Source organism: Leopardus geoffroyi, chromosome E2 (assembly GCF_018350155.1).
Source record: "Leopardus geoffroyi isolate Oge1 chromosome E2, O.geoffroyi_Oge1_pat1.0, whole genome shotgun sequence".
Lineage (NCBI taxonomy): Eukaryota > Metazoa > Chordata > Mammalia > Carnivora > Felidae > Leopardus > Leopardus geoffroyi.
This window is the reverse complement of record NC_059335.1, coordinates 38,978,583-38,995,433: the sequence shown is the minus strand read 5'-3', so window position 1 is coordinate 38,995,433 and position 16,851 is coordinate 38,978,583.

The following is a 16,851-nucleotide window of genomic DNA, read 5'->3' as shown; positions in this document are numbered from 1 at the left end:
AGCATGCAGCATCCCTTAAAAAAGAAAAAAGTTGAGATTTCTTCCAGAAACCTAAATCTGTGTGTCCACTCTCCACTTTGATTATTGTTTTGTATAGCTTTTACAAACCCTTGGAAATGATTTTAAGAATTATCCTCATTATGTGGAAACTACATATCAGAGCTATATATTGGGTCAGAAAAATGAGTACCTAGCTATACTGCAATATGTGACCATATACATTTCCTTTGAACAATGTGGGGATTAGGGGCATGATGCCCCGTGCAGTGGAAAATTTGCCCATAACTTGTGTCTCCCCAAAATTACCCACACATAGCATACTCTTGGCTGGAAGTCTTACTGATAACATAAACAAATCAATTAACACGTATTTTGGATGTTATACATATTATATATTGTATTCTCATAATAAAGTATGCTAAAGAAAAATGTTATTAAGAAAATCATAAGGAAGAGGAGATACATTTATAGTACCATACTATTGAAAATCCATGTGTGGGTCGCCTGGGTGGCTCAGTCAGTTGAGCGTCCGACTTCTGTTCAGGTCATGGTCTCCCAGTTCGTGAGTTCAAGCCCTGTGTCGGGCTCTGTGCTGACAGCTCAGAGCCTGGAGTCTGCTTCAGATTCTCTGTCTCCCTCTCTCTGCCCCTCCCCTGCTCCTGCTCTCTCTCTCTCTCTCAAAAATAAATAAACATTAAAAAAAAATACGTCTGCAAGTGGACCTGAGCAGTTCAAACCTATGTTGTTCAGGGTCCCCTGCATACAGTGTGACCTCCAAACAACTGGGAAGCAAGAGCTGGGTTTAGCTCCCTGCTCAACAAATATATTAGCTGTTTGACCTTCATCCAGTATTTATTCTCTTCAGGACTCCGTTGTCAACTATAAATGGTTTAATTAAGGTGTTTTTAAATAATCATTTGTTGTTCTGATTGGAACTTATTCTCTGATCCTTAGAACTTAAAAGCACATCCCCCCAAACTGACACTTTAATGATGCTTAATGTTATTCTCCCATGCATTCAACAAATGTTTGTCGAAACTTAGTATTTGTAATTCACTGCTTTAGGCATAGGGGGGTAAATACAGTATGTGAAGACTTGATTCCTGCTCAGAAAAGGAAAACAAAACCCTCAAACTTTTCACGATAAACAGTAGAGTTATTGCTAGAAAATCGGTTCAGACAGTTCTTTGACTTAGGGGATCAAGACAAGAGTGATTGGTTAGTGGGCTGGCATCTGAATGAGAAGGTTTCAAAGTGGAACACCACTCTCAAACGTAGGAAGGTGTATTGCTGAGGCTTTCCCCTCCCCCCAGATGTGAAGTAAAAGAGATCCACCTCTCTAGATGGGGTCAGGCCTTCTCTATATTCATTTCCAAAAGATTTGCATTGTGCCATTATGGCGAAAAATGCTGGCTTATGTGTCTGTCATCATTGCTGAGCATCTAGTTTCGAACTGAATGTTTGGTACAGAGTGGGGGCTTCACTATACTGTTTCACAAATAGTTATAAAGTACTCCATTCAGTACTTCAGTAGAGCTAGGTCCTGGGTATGTTTCAAATAGATGATACAAAATCTTCATTAACTAGCACAGTTTTATAATATATTTATCTGGTGAAGAGAAGCTTTGGTAGTGAGTGCACATTTACCATGCTTGTATCCACACCTGTTTTTTAAAATCAAGACAAAGAAAAAGCTAATAATTTTTTTTTAATGTTAATGTTTATTTATCTTGAAAGAGAGAAAGCACGAGCAGGGGAGGGGCAGAGGGAGGAAGACAGAGAGAGAGAGATAGAGAGAGGGAGAGAGAGAGATCCCAAGCAGGTTCCATGCTGCCAGCGCAGAGCCCAATGAAGGGCTCAAACCCACAAATTGTGAGATCAATACCTGAGCTGAAATCAAGAGCCAGACACTCAACCGACTGAGCCACCCAGGCACCTGAAAGTCCCACAATTTAGATTCTATTAGCATCCGTCACACTGAGATTCCTTTAAGGTTATATGATTTACTGTGATAACTTCTGTGAAACACAAAGGTTTATTCTAAGGCTCAAATTATCTTATAACATGAATTCATGCAAACTGGAAAAACTCCATCAAAATGTGTCTTCCCCATTTTATCTCTAAATTTATTGTGTCCACTGCAACAGTCCTATAGCCTGAGCTGCCTCTCTGAAAAGATTCAGGACATTGCTGGAAAAATACATGACAATGGAACCAGCTCTTAAAAGGAGGCCCATAGATCCTTGGGGAAATAGATGCCTCTAGGGCTGGAACAGGAAATACATAAATTGAGCCTGGAGCATCTTCTAGTGCCTGAAATAAGGAAGTACTAAAAAAAAAAATCACAATCTTGAAGATATGCCAGAAGGACATAGGAACCAACTGAAGTGGTTTCTTATGGTCAAAGGTAGAAGAATTTGAGCAAAAATATACAGTGATATTGGATTATTAACCAAAGTGTAAAATAACTATCCATGAGTCCAAACTGATATAAATAAATGCTTGAGTGAATATATTGGGAAAGACAGACAAATATCTCATGCAGAAGGATTTAAGTAATTTACCAAGACAATCCACTCTCAATGAGGTGGAATATAATTCCCCACTCCTTAAGTGTGGGCTGCACATAGTAATTTTCTTCCAAGGAGTACAATGTAGAAAGGGGGACAAAAAGAGTAGCTTTATGCTGGAGAAATTTGTGAAATTCTGCCTCAGGCAAGCAACCAAGATTCACACCAGTAGGGAGGTTCATAGTATATACCCTTTATATGGCCTGATGAAAATAGCATTTCACCTCTGTAGTCTTCCCATGAAAGACCAGACTGCCGTCTAATCATAAGGTAACATCAGACAAATTGCAGTGGAGGCAGAGTCTACAAAATACCTGCAATGCTGCTGAAAACTGTCAAGATCATCAAAAACAAGGAAAGTCTGGGAAACTGTCACAGCAAGTGGAGCCATAGGATACATAATGACGAAATGCACTTGGTGCCATGGGTGGGATCCTGGAATAGAGAAGGGACATGAGGTAAAAACTAAAGAAATCTGAGCAAGGTAGGAAATTTAATTGATACTAATGTATGAATATGGTTCATTATTTGTAATAAACATACATAAACTCGATAATTCCATAAATATTACAAGTATTACTCCCTGATCATAATTTAGGAAGAACAAAAATTATTAGAAAAAAGAACAACCCTAAAAATCAAGTCCGTTTTTCATTTTCCAAAAGGTTCTGTCAATTATTTTACATACTATGTACAACTCTTTGCGGTCCTATGAGTCCTGGCTCAAATTCAGCCTGAAATTTTTGGTCAGATGCTACCTTAAGTGAAAGCCATAGCTCTACTAGATTTCCTTTACAATGCTGTGAGTCTACCTTTAGATGATTCAACCTCTTTTAGTTGGGTTTTGTTAGATCCCTAGCATAGATAGCACACAACAGCCTGGTCATCAGTTTTCCAACCCTACACTGAGATTTAAAAAAAAAAAAAAATGTTAATAATAAGGAAAGAGGCACGGAGTAAGTATATGGGAACTCTATGCACTATTATCTTTGCAACTTTTCTGTAAATCCCATACTCTTCTTAAATTAAAATGTCATTTTTTTTAAACGGAGGCCCATAAACAATTTAAAAAATATTTATTGGGGTCTCCCATCTTCTGCTGACCCAGAGATCCATTTCTGTTTCTAACCAACCCATTTGGTTCTACAAGTTCTTGACCTGGACTCACATCCATTTCTTTCTCTCCTACGGTTTTCTTCCTTAACTCTGGGTCTCTGGCCAGTGGCCACACTTTACTCTCCACAAGAGATCTGATATTTGACCATGGAGTGATGCCCTTTTCCCCTGAGATCTGTCTCACGCTTAATGGCTTCAGCCTACGCAGTCTCCCTTTGACACTGATGTGTTCTTGATCCTCATGGTACTTACTCTGCCTTTTGAAATTATTGATAAGTACCTGAAGTTTCACTGCATTTTTAACTAGGGGCACAGATGAAAATATCAGCCTATCCCTTTATTGCTTCTTTGATGTCATTTTAAGTAGTGGTAAGGAAGAAAATAATGTTCAAAGCGTTAACTTCCACAATTTTCATACATAACACTTTTTGTCCAAGGCTTCTTCCTCAAAGATAAAGCCCTTAGCTTAGTGTTTCATTATATTGAAATAAGCAAAGAACAGGCAAAGCAAACAAACAAAAACTTTAAATGCTACATTGAAATGATCAACTCTGTAATAGTTAAAACAGGACCTTTTTGAAAACAATTAAAGCTATATACATATCTATGCTTCCTCTCCCTCTACATTGATATATTTCTTTTTTTTCATTTTTTTAATGTTTTTTTTTTTTGAGAGAGAGCAAGTCCAAGTGGGGTAGGAACAGAGAGAGAGAGAGAGAGAGAGAGGGTGGGGGGGGAACAGAGGATCTGAAGCAGGTTCTGTGCTGGCAGAGAGAGCCTGATGTGGGGCTTGAATTCAAAAACCCATGAGATCATGACCTGAGCTGAAGTTGAGTGCTTAACAAATTAAGCCACCCAGGTGCCCTTCACACTGATATATTTCTTATGAGAAGCTTCCCACTGCTTTTCTCCATTAATTGTCGTGAATTAGAAATAGGAAATAAGCTTATTGGACAAAGTAATATATGTGCGAGGGTAATTATGATCAGAAGGCACAGAAACCCATCTCAGAGAGGGAAGTTTATTTTCCAAAGAGCCAAAGATAAAAAATGGTTACAGGTCTACCTTCATGCAGAAACTCACATGGTGTCATCTGGACACTTTCCACAGGTGCCTTCTTTTGGTTTTTATTCTAAGCAAGGTCTTAATTTGGGATCTGCATTGATGGTGATCAAGTACTCTTAACATATAGTGATGTTATTGATATCTATCGGTTCAAAAAGAAAGCATACGTTGTTTGATGGGACTAATAAAAGTCCCAGAGAGGACTCTTACTGGCTTGATCTGGATTGTTTGCCTGTGTCAGGAAACAATTATGGTAGACAAGAATGGCCAGGGTGACCAGTCATCCTAGTTTTCTATGGCTATCCCAGTTTTAACACTGAAAGTCTGGTGCCCTGGGCCTCGATTACCTCTGAATGGAGAGTGAATGATAAAACAGCACCCCTGAAACACGGGAAGGAGAGGTGTTCCACGAAAAGAATTGACAGCCCCCGAATTAATACATACAAAGCACTTTGAGTAGTGTTTAGAATGATAAACACTCAGTAAGTATTAATGTACACATTGGTTCCCCCAAATTCGTCAAATGTAAGGTTAATATCCGTTGTAAAAGCATTGACTTTTTTTTTTTTTACTTACCTCTAAGGAGCATATGCTACAAATTTAACTTTGACATACTAACAATTTTAAAACATTTGGATTTCAGTGATAGTAAAACGTGAATAATATGTGCATATTAGATTCAAAAGTGTTTAAATGTATATCCTTATGTATGTCTCCACCACAAAGAACTAACCCATATATACAGTTCTCCCTCTATAATGTGCATTTTTTCTTTTTCTTTTTCTTTTTTAATTTTTTTTAACTTTTTTTATTTATTTTTGAGACAGAGAGAGACAGAGCATGAATGGGGGAGGGGCAGAGAGAGAAGGAGACACAGAATCGGAAGCAGGCTCCAGGCTCTGAGCCATCAGCCCAGAGCCCTACGCGGGGCTCAAACTCACGGACGGTGAGATCGTGACCTGAGCCGAAGTCGGATGCTTAACCGACTGAGCCACCCAGGCACCCCAATGTGCATTTTTTCATTCTTAAATTATCATTTGTATTTTCCTCATGTATGCCAGATTTAAATGTTTCCAGAAATTATGAGACCTCTATCGAAAACTGAATGAAATCTTTTGAAAACATAATGATATTATGTCCCTCAACTTCTTAAATCCCTCCCAGGGATTTCTGCTGCACATAAGATTAGATCAGCTGCTTTAAATAGCTCACCAGTGCCTGATGGTTTGGTCCATGCTTCCTTGACTTCCTCTTTCCAACACAAGACTGTGAATCTTTCCTTAGGGCCTTTGCACTTGTGTTTTCTCTGCTTGGGGTGTTTATGGTTAGTTACATCTTTCTGCCTTTTAGGTGACACTCTAACCTCTTAATAAGGCATTTCTTAACCACCCAAAGCACTCTTGGCCCCCCATCCTGATCATCCTCTGTGGACCAAGGCCCCCTTTTTAGTCATTGTTCTCACAATCCTCATCAACGTGTGAAAACTATCTCATATCTCTCTTTGCCTGTTGTCTCCTCTCTTCTAGAAAACACTCTCCATGAGAAGAGGAATAATACCTAGCGCACAAAGTTGCTTTATAACCTAATGTTGACTAAATAAATTAGTATATCTATTTTTAATGTGTGGTGATGATTTGCTGAGCCATGTACTAGATGCCCAAAAGGAGAAAAGGTGGATACCGGCAAGTCCTTTTACAATGATGACTTAGGTAGGCTTGTTTCCCCAGACCTGCTACATGTTATACTCATGCCTACTGAGAGTAAAAACAATGTGTGTATGAGAAAGAATGAGATATCGTAAAAAGGTTAAGAAGAAGAAGGAAGATATATCGTTTCCAGCTTTCCCAGTTGATGAAAGAAAGGCCCTGGAAGGTTTTTTAATGTTATTTATTTGGTTTGTATTGTTTCACTGTTGTATTTGGCTGGAGTGTTGCAAACAAAATATAGAACAACACACATCAGAAGTGCACTTGGCTGTGAGAAAGTGATAAATTCGCTTACATCTGGAAAGTCTATCTGACTTCCTAAGCAAAATTTAGGAAGCTTTCCAAATTTGCAGTCATTTGGACTTTCTCTTTTGCTGTAAGCATTTGGACACATTTCCATGAAAACTTACAGTTATTCCTGAAGAATTAGTCCCTGTGCTGATAAGCACCAGGACAAGCAAACTAACATAAAACAAATGGAAAAACAAATTGCACACATACATGGGAGGACGAGGTCATGATTTAAAAGCCTGTCTAAAAGAAAGTTATACAGGAAGGAAAGAGGAAATGAAGAAGGAGAAAGAAGAGGAAAAAAAGAAGAAAAGGAAAAAGCAAAAGAAAATGTTAGAATGATCAACATGACTACATTAGTAGAAATCAGAAAGGAAGCCCCTTCCTGGTAGAGTATGGACAGTCCTGGTCCCACTCCCAGAAAGGGATTTATATTGAGATAAGCCTTTATCTAAAATTGAAGACTGCTTCTCTCCAAATGGTATGGGGACCCTCCTAAAAATCTTAGTACCTCTTTCTAACTCAACAACTGTCTGCCTGAGAGTAAAGTAGGAAAAGCGATTTTTTAGGGTAATTAGAACCTGAGAAGAGTTTCTATATTAAATCTTTTTTAAGCTTATTTATTTATTTTGAGAGAGAGAGAGCATACGAGAGTGGGAGAGTGGCAGAGACAGAGGGAGAAAAAGAATCCTAAGCGGGCTGCACACTGACAGCACAGAGCCTGACATTGGCCTGGATCTTGCAAACTGTGAAATCATGACCTGAGACACAATCAAGAATCACATGCTTAACCGACCAATCCACTCAGATGCCCCCCTATATGAAACTTGAATTGTTCTCATTATTGCTCTATAAGCAGAGTTTGAAATCATCATATTCTGCCCTGTCCTTAAACTTTGGTCATAGCCAGTATCCTGTCTGTCCCCTTTCTGTGTCTCATTGTAGCTTCAAGCTCTTAGCTCTGCCAAATCACTCTTGTTTTGTATCTTACTCTCCTGAATTTGTCATTTGTATTAGTGATCAACAGGGCATTCTTTCAGTTTGTCCTCCACCACAACCCTCAAGACCTTGGGTTGACTGAGTCATTACAGTATGATCTTTATGTCTCATGTCTGATGTTCTTCTTAAGAACACAAGTTTGTTTTGTATACTGCATGTTCCCCATCCTCCCACGTATGCATCCCTTAGCCGGCATGTAGTGTTTTATTATCTGTAAATTGGGTTAGATAAAATCAGCCTTTTCCTAGATGCCTTCGAGAAAACACTGGTCCCATGAAATGCTTCATAAAAAGTAAAAATAGGTGGAAGAAGGAAGAGAGAGAAGAAGGTAAACTTCTGCATCACTGAATACTATGTACTCACTCAAATCTGCACAGGGGCGTTGACCATCCTATAAACACTGAGAGATTCTACAATGAAGAAAGAGATTCAACTGTGCTTAAATATCCCTAACTTACTTGGTCGCATAGTGTCTTGTGTTTCTTTATGGAACCATCTATTAATAAGCGAAGAAGATAGTCTGTGGTGTGGCAAACACTTTGGCATAATCCTGACTAGATGTGTTCGTAGTCCATTCCAGCCCTGACAGAATCCTGGGATTGTAGAATTTCAATCAGTTGAATTCTGTTTACAATTGGACCTGGGTAATTCAGCATTTATTAATGCCATTCCAATAAAGCCCACAGACCAATAAAGACCCTGCTGCTCAAAGTGTAGCAGATGACAGTTACTCGATCACTAGGGGAAATTAAATCTCTCTAGGTCACGGAAGGTGGCATTCCCTTAAACAAACTAACAAAAGAACTACTTAGTTTTTATTAATACCTTACATATGACATATATAGATTGTCATCACTGACATTAATCTTTGTAATATAAACCATGTAATTTTTCATGTTACTTCAATTAGTTTGCATTAACTTGCCAGAAAAGAGCACTTAAGTTCATATTTACAAAGCATCTGTTTCACTACACATTCATTTTAGGGGATTTCTATAGTACTGCTATTCATGAAACAAAATAATATTTATATCTTAAAGAATAAAGTTGTACTTTTGCAACTGTTTATATTACCAAGTTTATAAATCTGGTTAAAGATGCTGAACAGAAGCATTATATTGTTTAAGTATATTAAAAAAACAATTTATGAATAAAATAAATATATCCCTCTTAGCAAATATCATTACCAGTGATTAAGAAATAAGGAGCTCATCACATGAGGAGGTCATACAATATCTCATATTTGAAACTATGGCATTAGACAGGAAAAGGAAACACACAGAAACATCTAATTTAGTGATCTAATTATAAAAGACCTGACATGTGTTAACACCAAAATGATCAGTGCCTCATGATTGGATCACAGCCCTGACTACCTGGCCTAAACTTACTTGATAGACTGATTGTCATTATGTATCCTCTCCCCAACCAACACTAAATTCAGTCCATTACTGAAAACACTGAAGCAATGACAGTTTCCCTAAAACCATTTAATTAACTCTTTCTCATTTCCTCCAGTAAGCCACCAGTCAAACCCAAGCTACTTAAACTTATAACAATCATCAATGAAGATTTCCAGTCTCCTGGCTTCATTACCCATTCATATCTCTCAAATTATGAACATCACATTATGTTTGAGCCCTTCCTTTGTGAACTGATAGATCTGACCATGCAATAACTTTCATTTTTAAATCCTACTTTGGACCTCTTCTCTCTGGCATGTGCTGTTAAAAAAAATAGCATTTCATATGTAAGGGAAATCTCACGTCCATGTACAGCTGTGATATTTCCTTAGAGCATGACTTCAAAAAAAAAACATCTTTCTAGGAAGATATCGTCTTAGGAAAGGCCTTCTACCAGAGGAACAAATGTTGTGAAGCAATCAAATACTTTTAATTAAAAAAAAATCCCAAATACCTTAAAATATTTTCCCTTCTGACTTCAATTCCTGGGAGGCTTTTATTTTCATCTATTATTTCTGTATTGCTTTGACATAATTAGAGCAAAGTATCACAGATGTTGGGTAGAATTTTTTTTTTTTTAATATGGGATGAGGTTTACCAGATGTCTAAATTACCCACTGTGAATTGTTAGGTTTCTTTTTTTTTTTTTAATTATTAAGGGAACATATATCTGCCTCATGAATTCTACCAACTAATTGAGTCCCTATTTTTGAGTGTATATGAATCCAAAAATGATTGAGTTTTGGCTTATAAATACATGCCATGGGTAAGCCCCCTATTATTTCAGGAAATCTTAAAAATATATACACCATAAACATTATACACCATTGGCCTAAGATGCACAGTGTGTGGTTTATTGGGAATAATAAATGTCAAAGTAATTTCAACCTACAAGAGTGTAAACTTTCATAAAACTGACATCCGTCTCTTATGATACCTTGTTGGCTAATTAGTTATGTTTGAGAAATAAATGGTTTTTATGAGGAAAAGCAAAAATGCTTTAATTTTAAATATCCAGATTTGAAAAGAGATTAAACAGCCTGTTTTGCATCAAACAATGTAGATTAAAAGCTCAATTAATTTAATCAGTTATCCGAGTGTCAAATAATTTGCCAATGAAATTTAATGTACATATAACTTGCCCTGAATATACCATTTTCTAATAGGAGATAAAAAGCCATGCACACCATCTGGAATTCTGGACAGGGACAGGTTTCACTGCCTGCATCAGCAATGTGGTGCCAGTTTTAGAGACAAGCGTTTTGAAGGGAATAGAGGGACAATGCAAATTTGTAAGATTTGTGCATATCACCTCATGCTCTTGGTCGTAAGAGCTAAAAATTTGTTTAACGCTATGAAATAACATGGTGAGCACAAGGCCAAGATAAATTGCATCTGTGCCCTCTTCTACCCTTGGCAAAGATTTATAGAGGAGATGGTTTGAGGATGGGAGTGGTAGAAGGAGAATGGATGGAAGAAAAAAAAAAAACACAAGAGAAATGAATTAAGTCTAACAGAGCAACACATTGCTCTGAAAGACTCCTGAAATTATACAATGAGTTCACCCACAATCAAATTTGTGATGCTAATCAGATAGACTGTTGTACTCAAGCCCTCTTCATTCCTGGCCTGGTCTCTCTCAACAGCGTCTCACCTATTCTCTGCACCTGCACTCACTCTCTCATTAATTTCTTCTTCAAACTTTTTAAGAATTATTATTTTAAAATTTAATCTGTCTGTATCACCCCAAGTCCTCAGGTAAAGAGTAGTCTGAATTTCTCAGATCCTCTAGAACTTCACATGCACACTCCATGCAGGTAGCACTTGTCTCCCTGAAGCCTCACTTCCCAAATGATTATGCAATTGCTCTGTTTATCCCCTTCTTTCAGTCTTTCTAACCCCAGTTCACCCTGCAAGACTCAACACAAATGGTTCTGATTTACTAAAATATTCCCAGACTCAACCAGGCAAAGACTGTTATTCCTTTCTCTGTAATTTCCAATGGCACCTTTGAGATTTCTTTAATAGTATTTATTAACCTTACACTTAAACATGGTCAATTGAATACTACATTTAAATTGACATCCTCATCCCTGACATAGATGTGAAACCCAAAAGACAAACAATCAGGGAAGAAAAAAACAGCAAACAGAAGATGACACCTTTTGAGAAAATGGAAATTAAATGGGAGATTAGTAACTTAGCAAAGCAGAGATAGCTGAGTCTAAGTTGCATGGAGAAGAAGGTAGATACTAAAAAGAAATTTCAACTTTGCTTACATACTTGTCTGTCCTGAAACGGAGTTTCAAATCTTTACGTTTCCCATGCCTAGAACAAAGCCTGTCCTAATATGTGCTCAAACAATGCTTTTTCTAAAATGAATAAATGCTTGGATAATTATTATCATTATGGTTAGTAAGTATGGAATTTATAAGATCTACCAATTATTCTGCAAATCACTTTTTTGAAATGTTTCACTTAATTCATACAACAGCTTCCTGAAGCAAGTATCATGTAGTCTCACTTAACAGACAGGAGAACGGACGCTAAGGGGTTATGTAGCATGGACAAGATCATAACTCAGCTCTGAGCAGAGGTACAATTTGAACTCGGGATTCTGAATTCAAAGTCATTGCTTTTCATTCGTGTGTTATATGGCATTCATGTTAAACTATATTAATCTATTTGTTTCAGGAAATATTTATTTGAAAAAATAAGTGTTCTGGGAAGGTGGGGAAAGGATGAGTTTCAAAAATATTTTTAGGGAGCAATTCAAGTATCAAAAGTAAGTGAAAACCTAGTGTGAGAACCAGCTTAGAACCTACATTCATGGAAAGATCCCTCACCCTCTTTCCAGGATCTTGTGTCTGACAACAGAAGCCAGAATTCATATGGTTCCTCTTTGGCAGTAACATTCTGATTCTGACATTATCTAACTTTTAAAACTTGTCAGTCTTGTTTATTTGGTTTCCCCATCCAATAGAATCCCAACAAATTAATTGGAAGGAAAATGTAGGGCTTTATGGAAGTGAGAAGTGTCAATTAACAGCCAAAAAAAAAAAATTAGATGCAATGAAAGACTAATAAGTAACTTTATATTTATCTTAACACAGAATAAAAATTTTGTCTATGTCCCAGGAGTAGTTGTGCCTATTTTCAAAGTTACATTCCTCTAAATGTAATTTTTATATTTAACAGTCAAATCTCTTTAATTATCCTAGACAGCAGTGGCTCTGAAGACTCTTTGGGGGGCAAGAGGGCTATTTTTTAGATTTTCAATTTTTTAGCCTTCTACCTGCAAACTTTCAAGCACACACAAGACAAGGCCAAGGGCTGACTAATTTGACCAGGAAAGTTACAAGGAACCACTCTTTGGTTTATCATTATTTGCATAAACAGTGAAAGGAGAAAACAGCAAATGAGCCAGCTCCCCATGGTCCATGTGCCACATGCCAAAAAAGAACATCAAAGCAAAAAGGACTAGGGGACGGCAAGACAATTAGTAGGACACTAAGTTGTTGAGGAGCTGATAGTAGTCCGCATCTAAGCAGTTTTATATTCTGCAGACTGTTATTAGGGGGGTGGGCAAGACAGAAACCCTCATACCTTGCCAGTGCCCAGGAGACAATGAGAAACTCTTATGAGAGCCTTGTAGGGGAGATATGGAGGCAAAGGGGCAATGGCATCATTGCAGCTTCTCACAGACCTCCCATCCTCTAAATGTTCTCAAAGAATCACAAAATGTTATTCTAAGACCTGCCTTAGTAGTGGTTCAAGCATTTGTCTGCATGGCCTATGTGGATATGTTCAAGATTACCAGGGCACCATAGTAGAACCGTTTCCTTATATTAACAATCGAGAAATGAGGTAGAATTTTGAGTAGAAACTTTTTCTGATAGCATTTTAGAGGTACTTGTTCTGTTGAGAACAGAGGAGCATATATATATATATACACATATATATGTATATGTGTGTATATATATGTATGTGTATATATGTATGTATATACATACACATATACATATATAAATATAAACATATATGTATATATACATATATATGTGTGTGTACACACACACACATATATATATGTATATATATACATATATATATGTGTGTATATATATATATACATACATATATATATGTGTATATATATATGCTCTTGTTTGATCAAATAAAAGAAAATGATCTTTAATGTATCCTGGTTTAGAATAAAGAGAATTACCTGTATTTAAAATCTACTGTGCCCCACGCTCTCTTGCTAGGCAATTTGAATAGGCTGTTTCCTGTACTTTATACCACAACCCCATGAATCAATTCTATACATTTATATATAGATGATAGATCTTAGACTCAGAGTACTTACAACTTTTAACCAAGGCTGCATAGGTTGCCAGCAGTAGGAGAGAACACAATGTAAACCTATGCCTTTCTTAGAACTTAGTTGCTTCCTTTTTTAAAAAAAAAAGTTTATTTATTTATATTGAGAGAGAGAGAGAGAGAGAGAGTATGCATGAGTGGGGGAAGGGCAGAGAGAGAGGCAGAGAGAGAATCCCAAGCATGCTCCAGGCCCAGTGGACCCATCACAGGGCTCTATCCCATGACTGTGAGATCACAACCTGAACTCACATCAAAAGTAAAACACCTAACCAACTGAGCCACTCAGGGTCCCCTTGTTGCCTCTTAAGAAGACACAAATGTCTCTAATTTACTTCAGGAATACTTTGGTATATTTGTACTCTTTTACTAGTGTATGATGGTTTTAAAAAAGCAAAATTAGTGTGTTTAGAAAAATTCACTTATTAGGGAAAAATGATTCTAGTGTATCTCTAGATGGCCAAGAGGACCACTGAAGCTGAAGGAACACTGAAGATGAAATGACTGGATTTCATGTTGATCTGATGGGTTAGCAAGGTCTCTACGTTTCAGTTCCTGGAAATGCCTATACACACACCCAAGGAACCAAATTATTTTCTTAATATTTTCCAAAATAATTTGATTCTACAATAATAAGAGAATGTTCTCAACTGGAGAATATTCAGGGAAGAATGAACATGGTGGTGGATGTTCCCATCAGTGTTATGTTAAATGTTGGCAGATGAAATTAGCGGCACTTAGTTTGAGAGAAGAGACACAAAAAGAAACAGAAATATTTTTGAAGACCCAAAAGATAATTTTGAGAAAGGTGGATAATATATGTGTTCAGATGCTCTAGTTAGTCAGATCAAAGCCAGTGGCTACAGATTAGGGCATATTTCAGTTAATACTAAGGAAGATGTTAATAGTTATATGAACTGCTGGACAATAGAACCAGCTGTCTTTTGAGAGTGTCCTCTCACTGTCAAACATTTTTTTTATTTATTTAACATAAATCTTTTATTTAGTTAAACATATTTTATTAATATTTATTTAAACATAAATCTTTCATTGATGTTGATGTAATTTAGACATGGATATAGCTAAATCATTGGTATAGGTCTGCACATTCCAAGGTCAATGTCATAGTTCATTTATTCTTACTCCTTAGAACACTTTTTTAACCTAAGTCTATATGATAAAATACTAGTAATTCTCCAATATTCATCTAAAAGCCACCTGATTGGGGCACCTGGGTGGCTCAGTCAATTAAGCATCTGACTTCGGCTCAGGTCATGATCTCACGGTTAGTGAGTTTGAGCCCCTCATCAGGATCTGTGCTAACAGCTCAGAGCCTGGAGCTGCTTCAGATTCTTTGTCTTCTCCTTTCTCTGCCACCCCCACCCCCCACCCCCTGCATCCCGCCCCATGCTCATGCTCTGTCTCTCTCTGTCTTTCAATAATAAATAAACATTAAAAATTTTTTTTAATTTTTTTTTCAACGTTTATTTATTTTTGGGACAGAGAGAGACAGAGCATGAACAGGGGAGGGGCAGAGAGAGAGGGAGACACAGAATCGGAAACAGGCTCCAGGCTCTGAGCCATCAGCCCAGAGCCTGACGCGGGGCTGGAATTCACAGACCGCGAGATCGTGACCTGGCTGAAGTCGGACGCTTAACCGACTGCACCACCCAGGCGCCCCTAAAAAAATTTTTTAAACCATCCAAGTAATCAAGGACTCCTGATAATCCAAAACAGAAACCTCCTTTCCTCTTCCTTGTTACTATTTCCCTGGTAGGAATTGGTTTAGCTACCTTGCATTGGAGATGTGGTATGACCACAGGTCTACTGTCAAACTCTGTATCCCATTTTAACACCTCTGAGGTCTTTAAACCTTGGTGATAGTCAACGAACATTTGCTGAATAAACAGAAAAAATAGGTCTTTGAATTAGAAGGCATTCTTTTAACCTATAAAAGAAGACTTCAAATAAGCAAAAAGTTTTCTTTCACCTCATTTTTAGAAATTTCATGAGATTTGTATATAGTGATACAATCTTATTAATCTCTAGTTTATACTAATACTGATATAAACTAGTACTGTATCCATTTTGTTTTACCACAAATGTATTAGGTTAAATAACATAAATATGTAATCTTAAATTTCTATGGGTTAGGAGTCTCTTCTGGGTCTCACAGGACTAAACCCAGTATATCAGCTGGCTGGTTACATTCTTTCCCAAAAACTGTACGAGAATGTTTTCTGCTCATTCAGGTTAGTAGCACAATTCAGATCCTTTTTGTTGTGGGGCTGAAGTCTCCTTTTCTCGCTGGCTATAAATTAAGGGCTGTTTCCAGCCTCTAGAGGTTGTATTTCTTGATGAGTAGCCCTCTTCTTTTGTCTCCAAAGCCAGCATATCTGATAGGTTGGGCCTTTTTCGAGTCACATCTTTCTGATTCAATCTTCTAACTCCCTCTTCCTCTTTAAAGAATTTATATGATTAAATTGAGGCCATTCAGATATTCCAGGATAATGTCCCTGTTCTTAAAGTCAGGTGGTTAGCAACCTTAATTCCATGGGCATCTCTAATTTTCTTCTGACATACAAAGTAGTATAGTCACGTGCTCCAGGGTCAGGACATGGACATCTTAGGGAGACCATTATTCCACCTTTCAAAAAAAAAATACTTTTCTTTCCTCATTTTCAGAAATTTCAAAAGATTATTATTCAGGGGCGTCTGGCTGGTTCAGTCAGTAGGGCATGTGACTCTTGATCTCGGGGTTGTAGGCTGAAACTCTATGTTGGGTGTAGGAATTAATTAAAAATAAAGTGTTAAAAAAAAGATTGTTATTTGTGATACAATTTTATAAATCTCTGGAGTTTCTACCTTAGGTATCGAGCCTACACATTATTCATTAAAATATAAAATTATTACAAGTTTTGTTATCTCCTAAAATATATTTGGAATTATTATAATATTATAAATGATACAAAAGGATTTGGAATTAGTGTAATTTTCTAAATATAGGCCAGCTTATATGAAGGTTTAATGGGAAACCTCAATATGCTAGCTATTTCTTCTAACACAATTCAGTTTTACTTCAAAAAATGTATAATGTTTGCAAAATGAACAGCATTTATTATCAGTTAATATTTAATATTAAGTCAGTAGGCTTTAAACTGTGTTCATGAAAGTGATTCCAATACTTTGCTTTAGAATCAAGTATATGGGATTTGTGTCTACTGTTGTGCTTGATGTTTTGATGTTGTATGTGTTTATTTA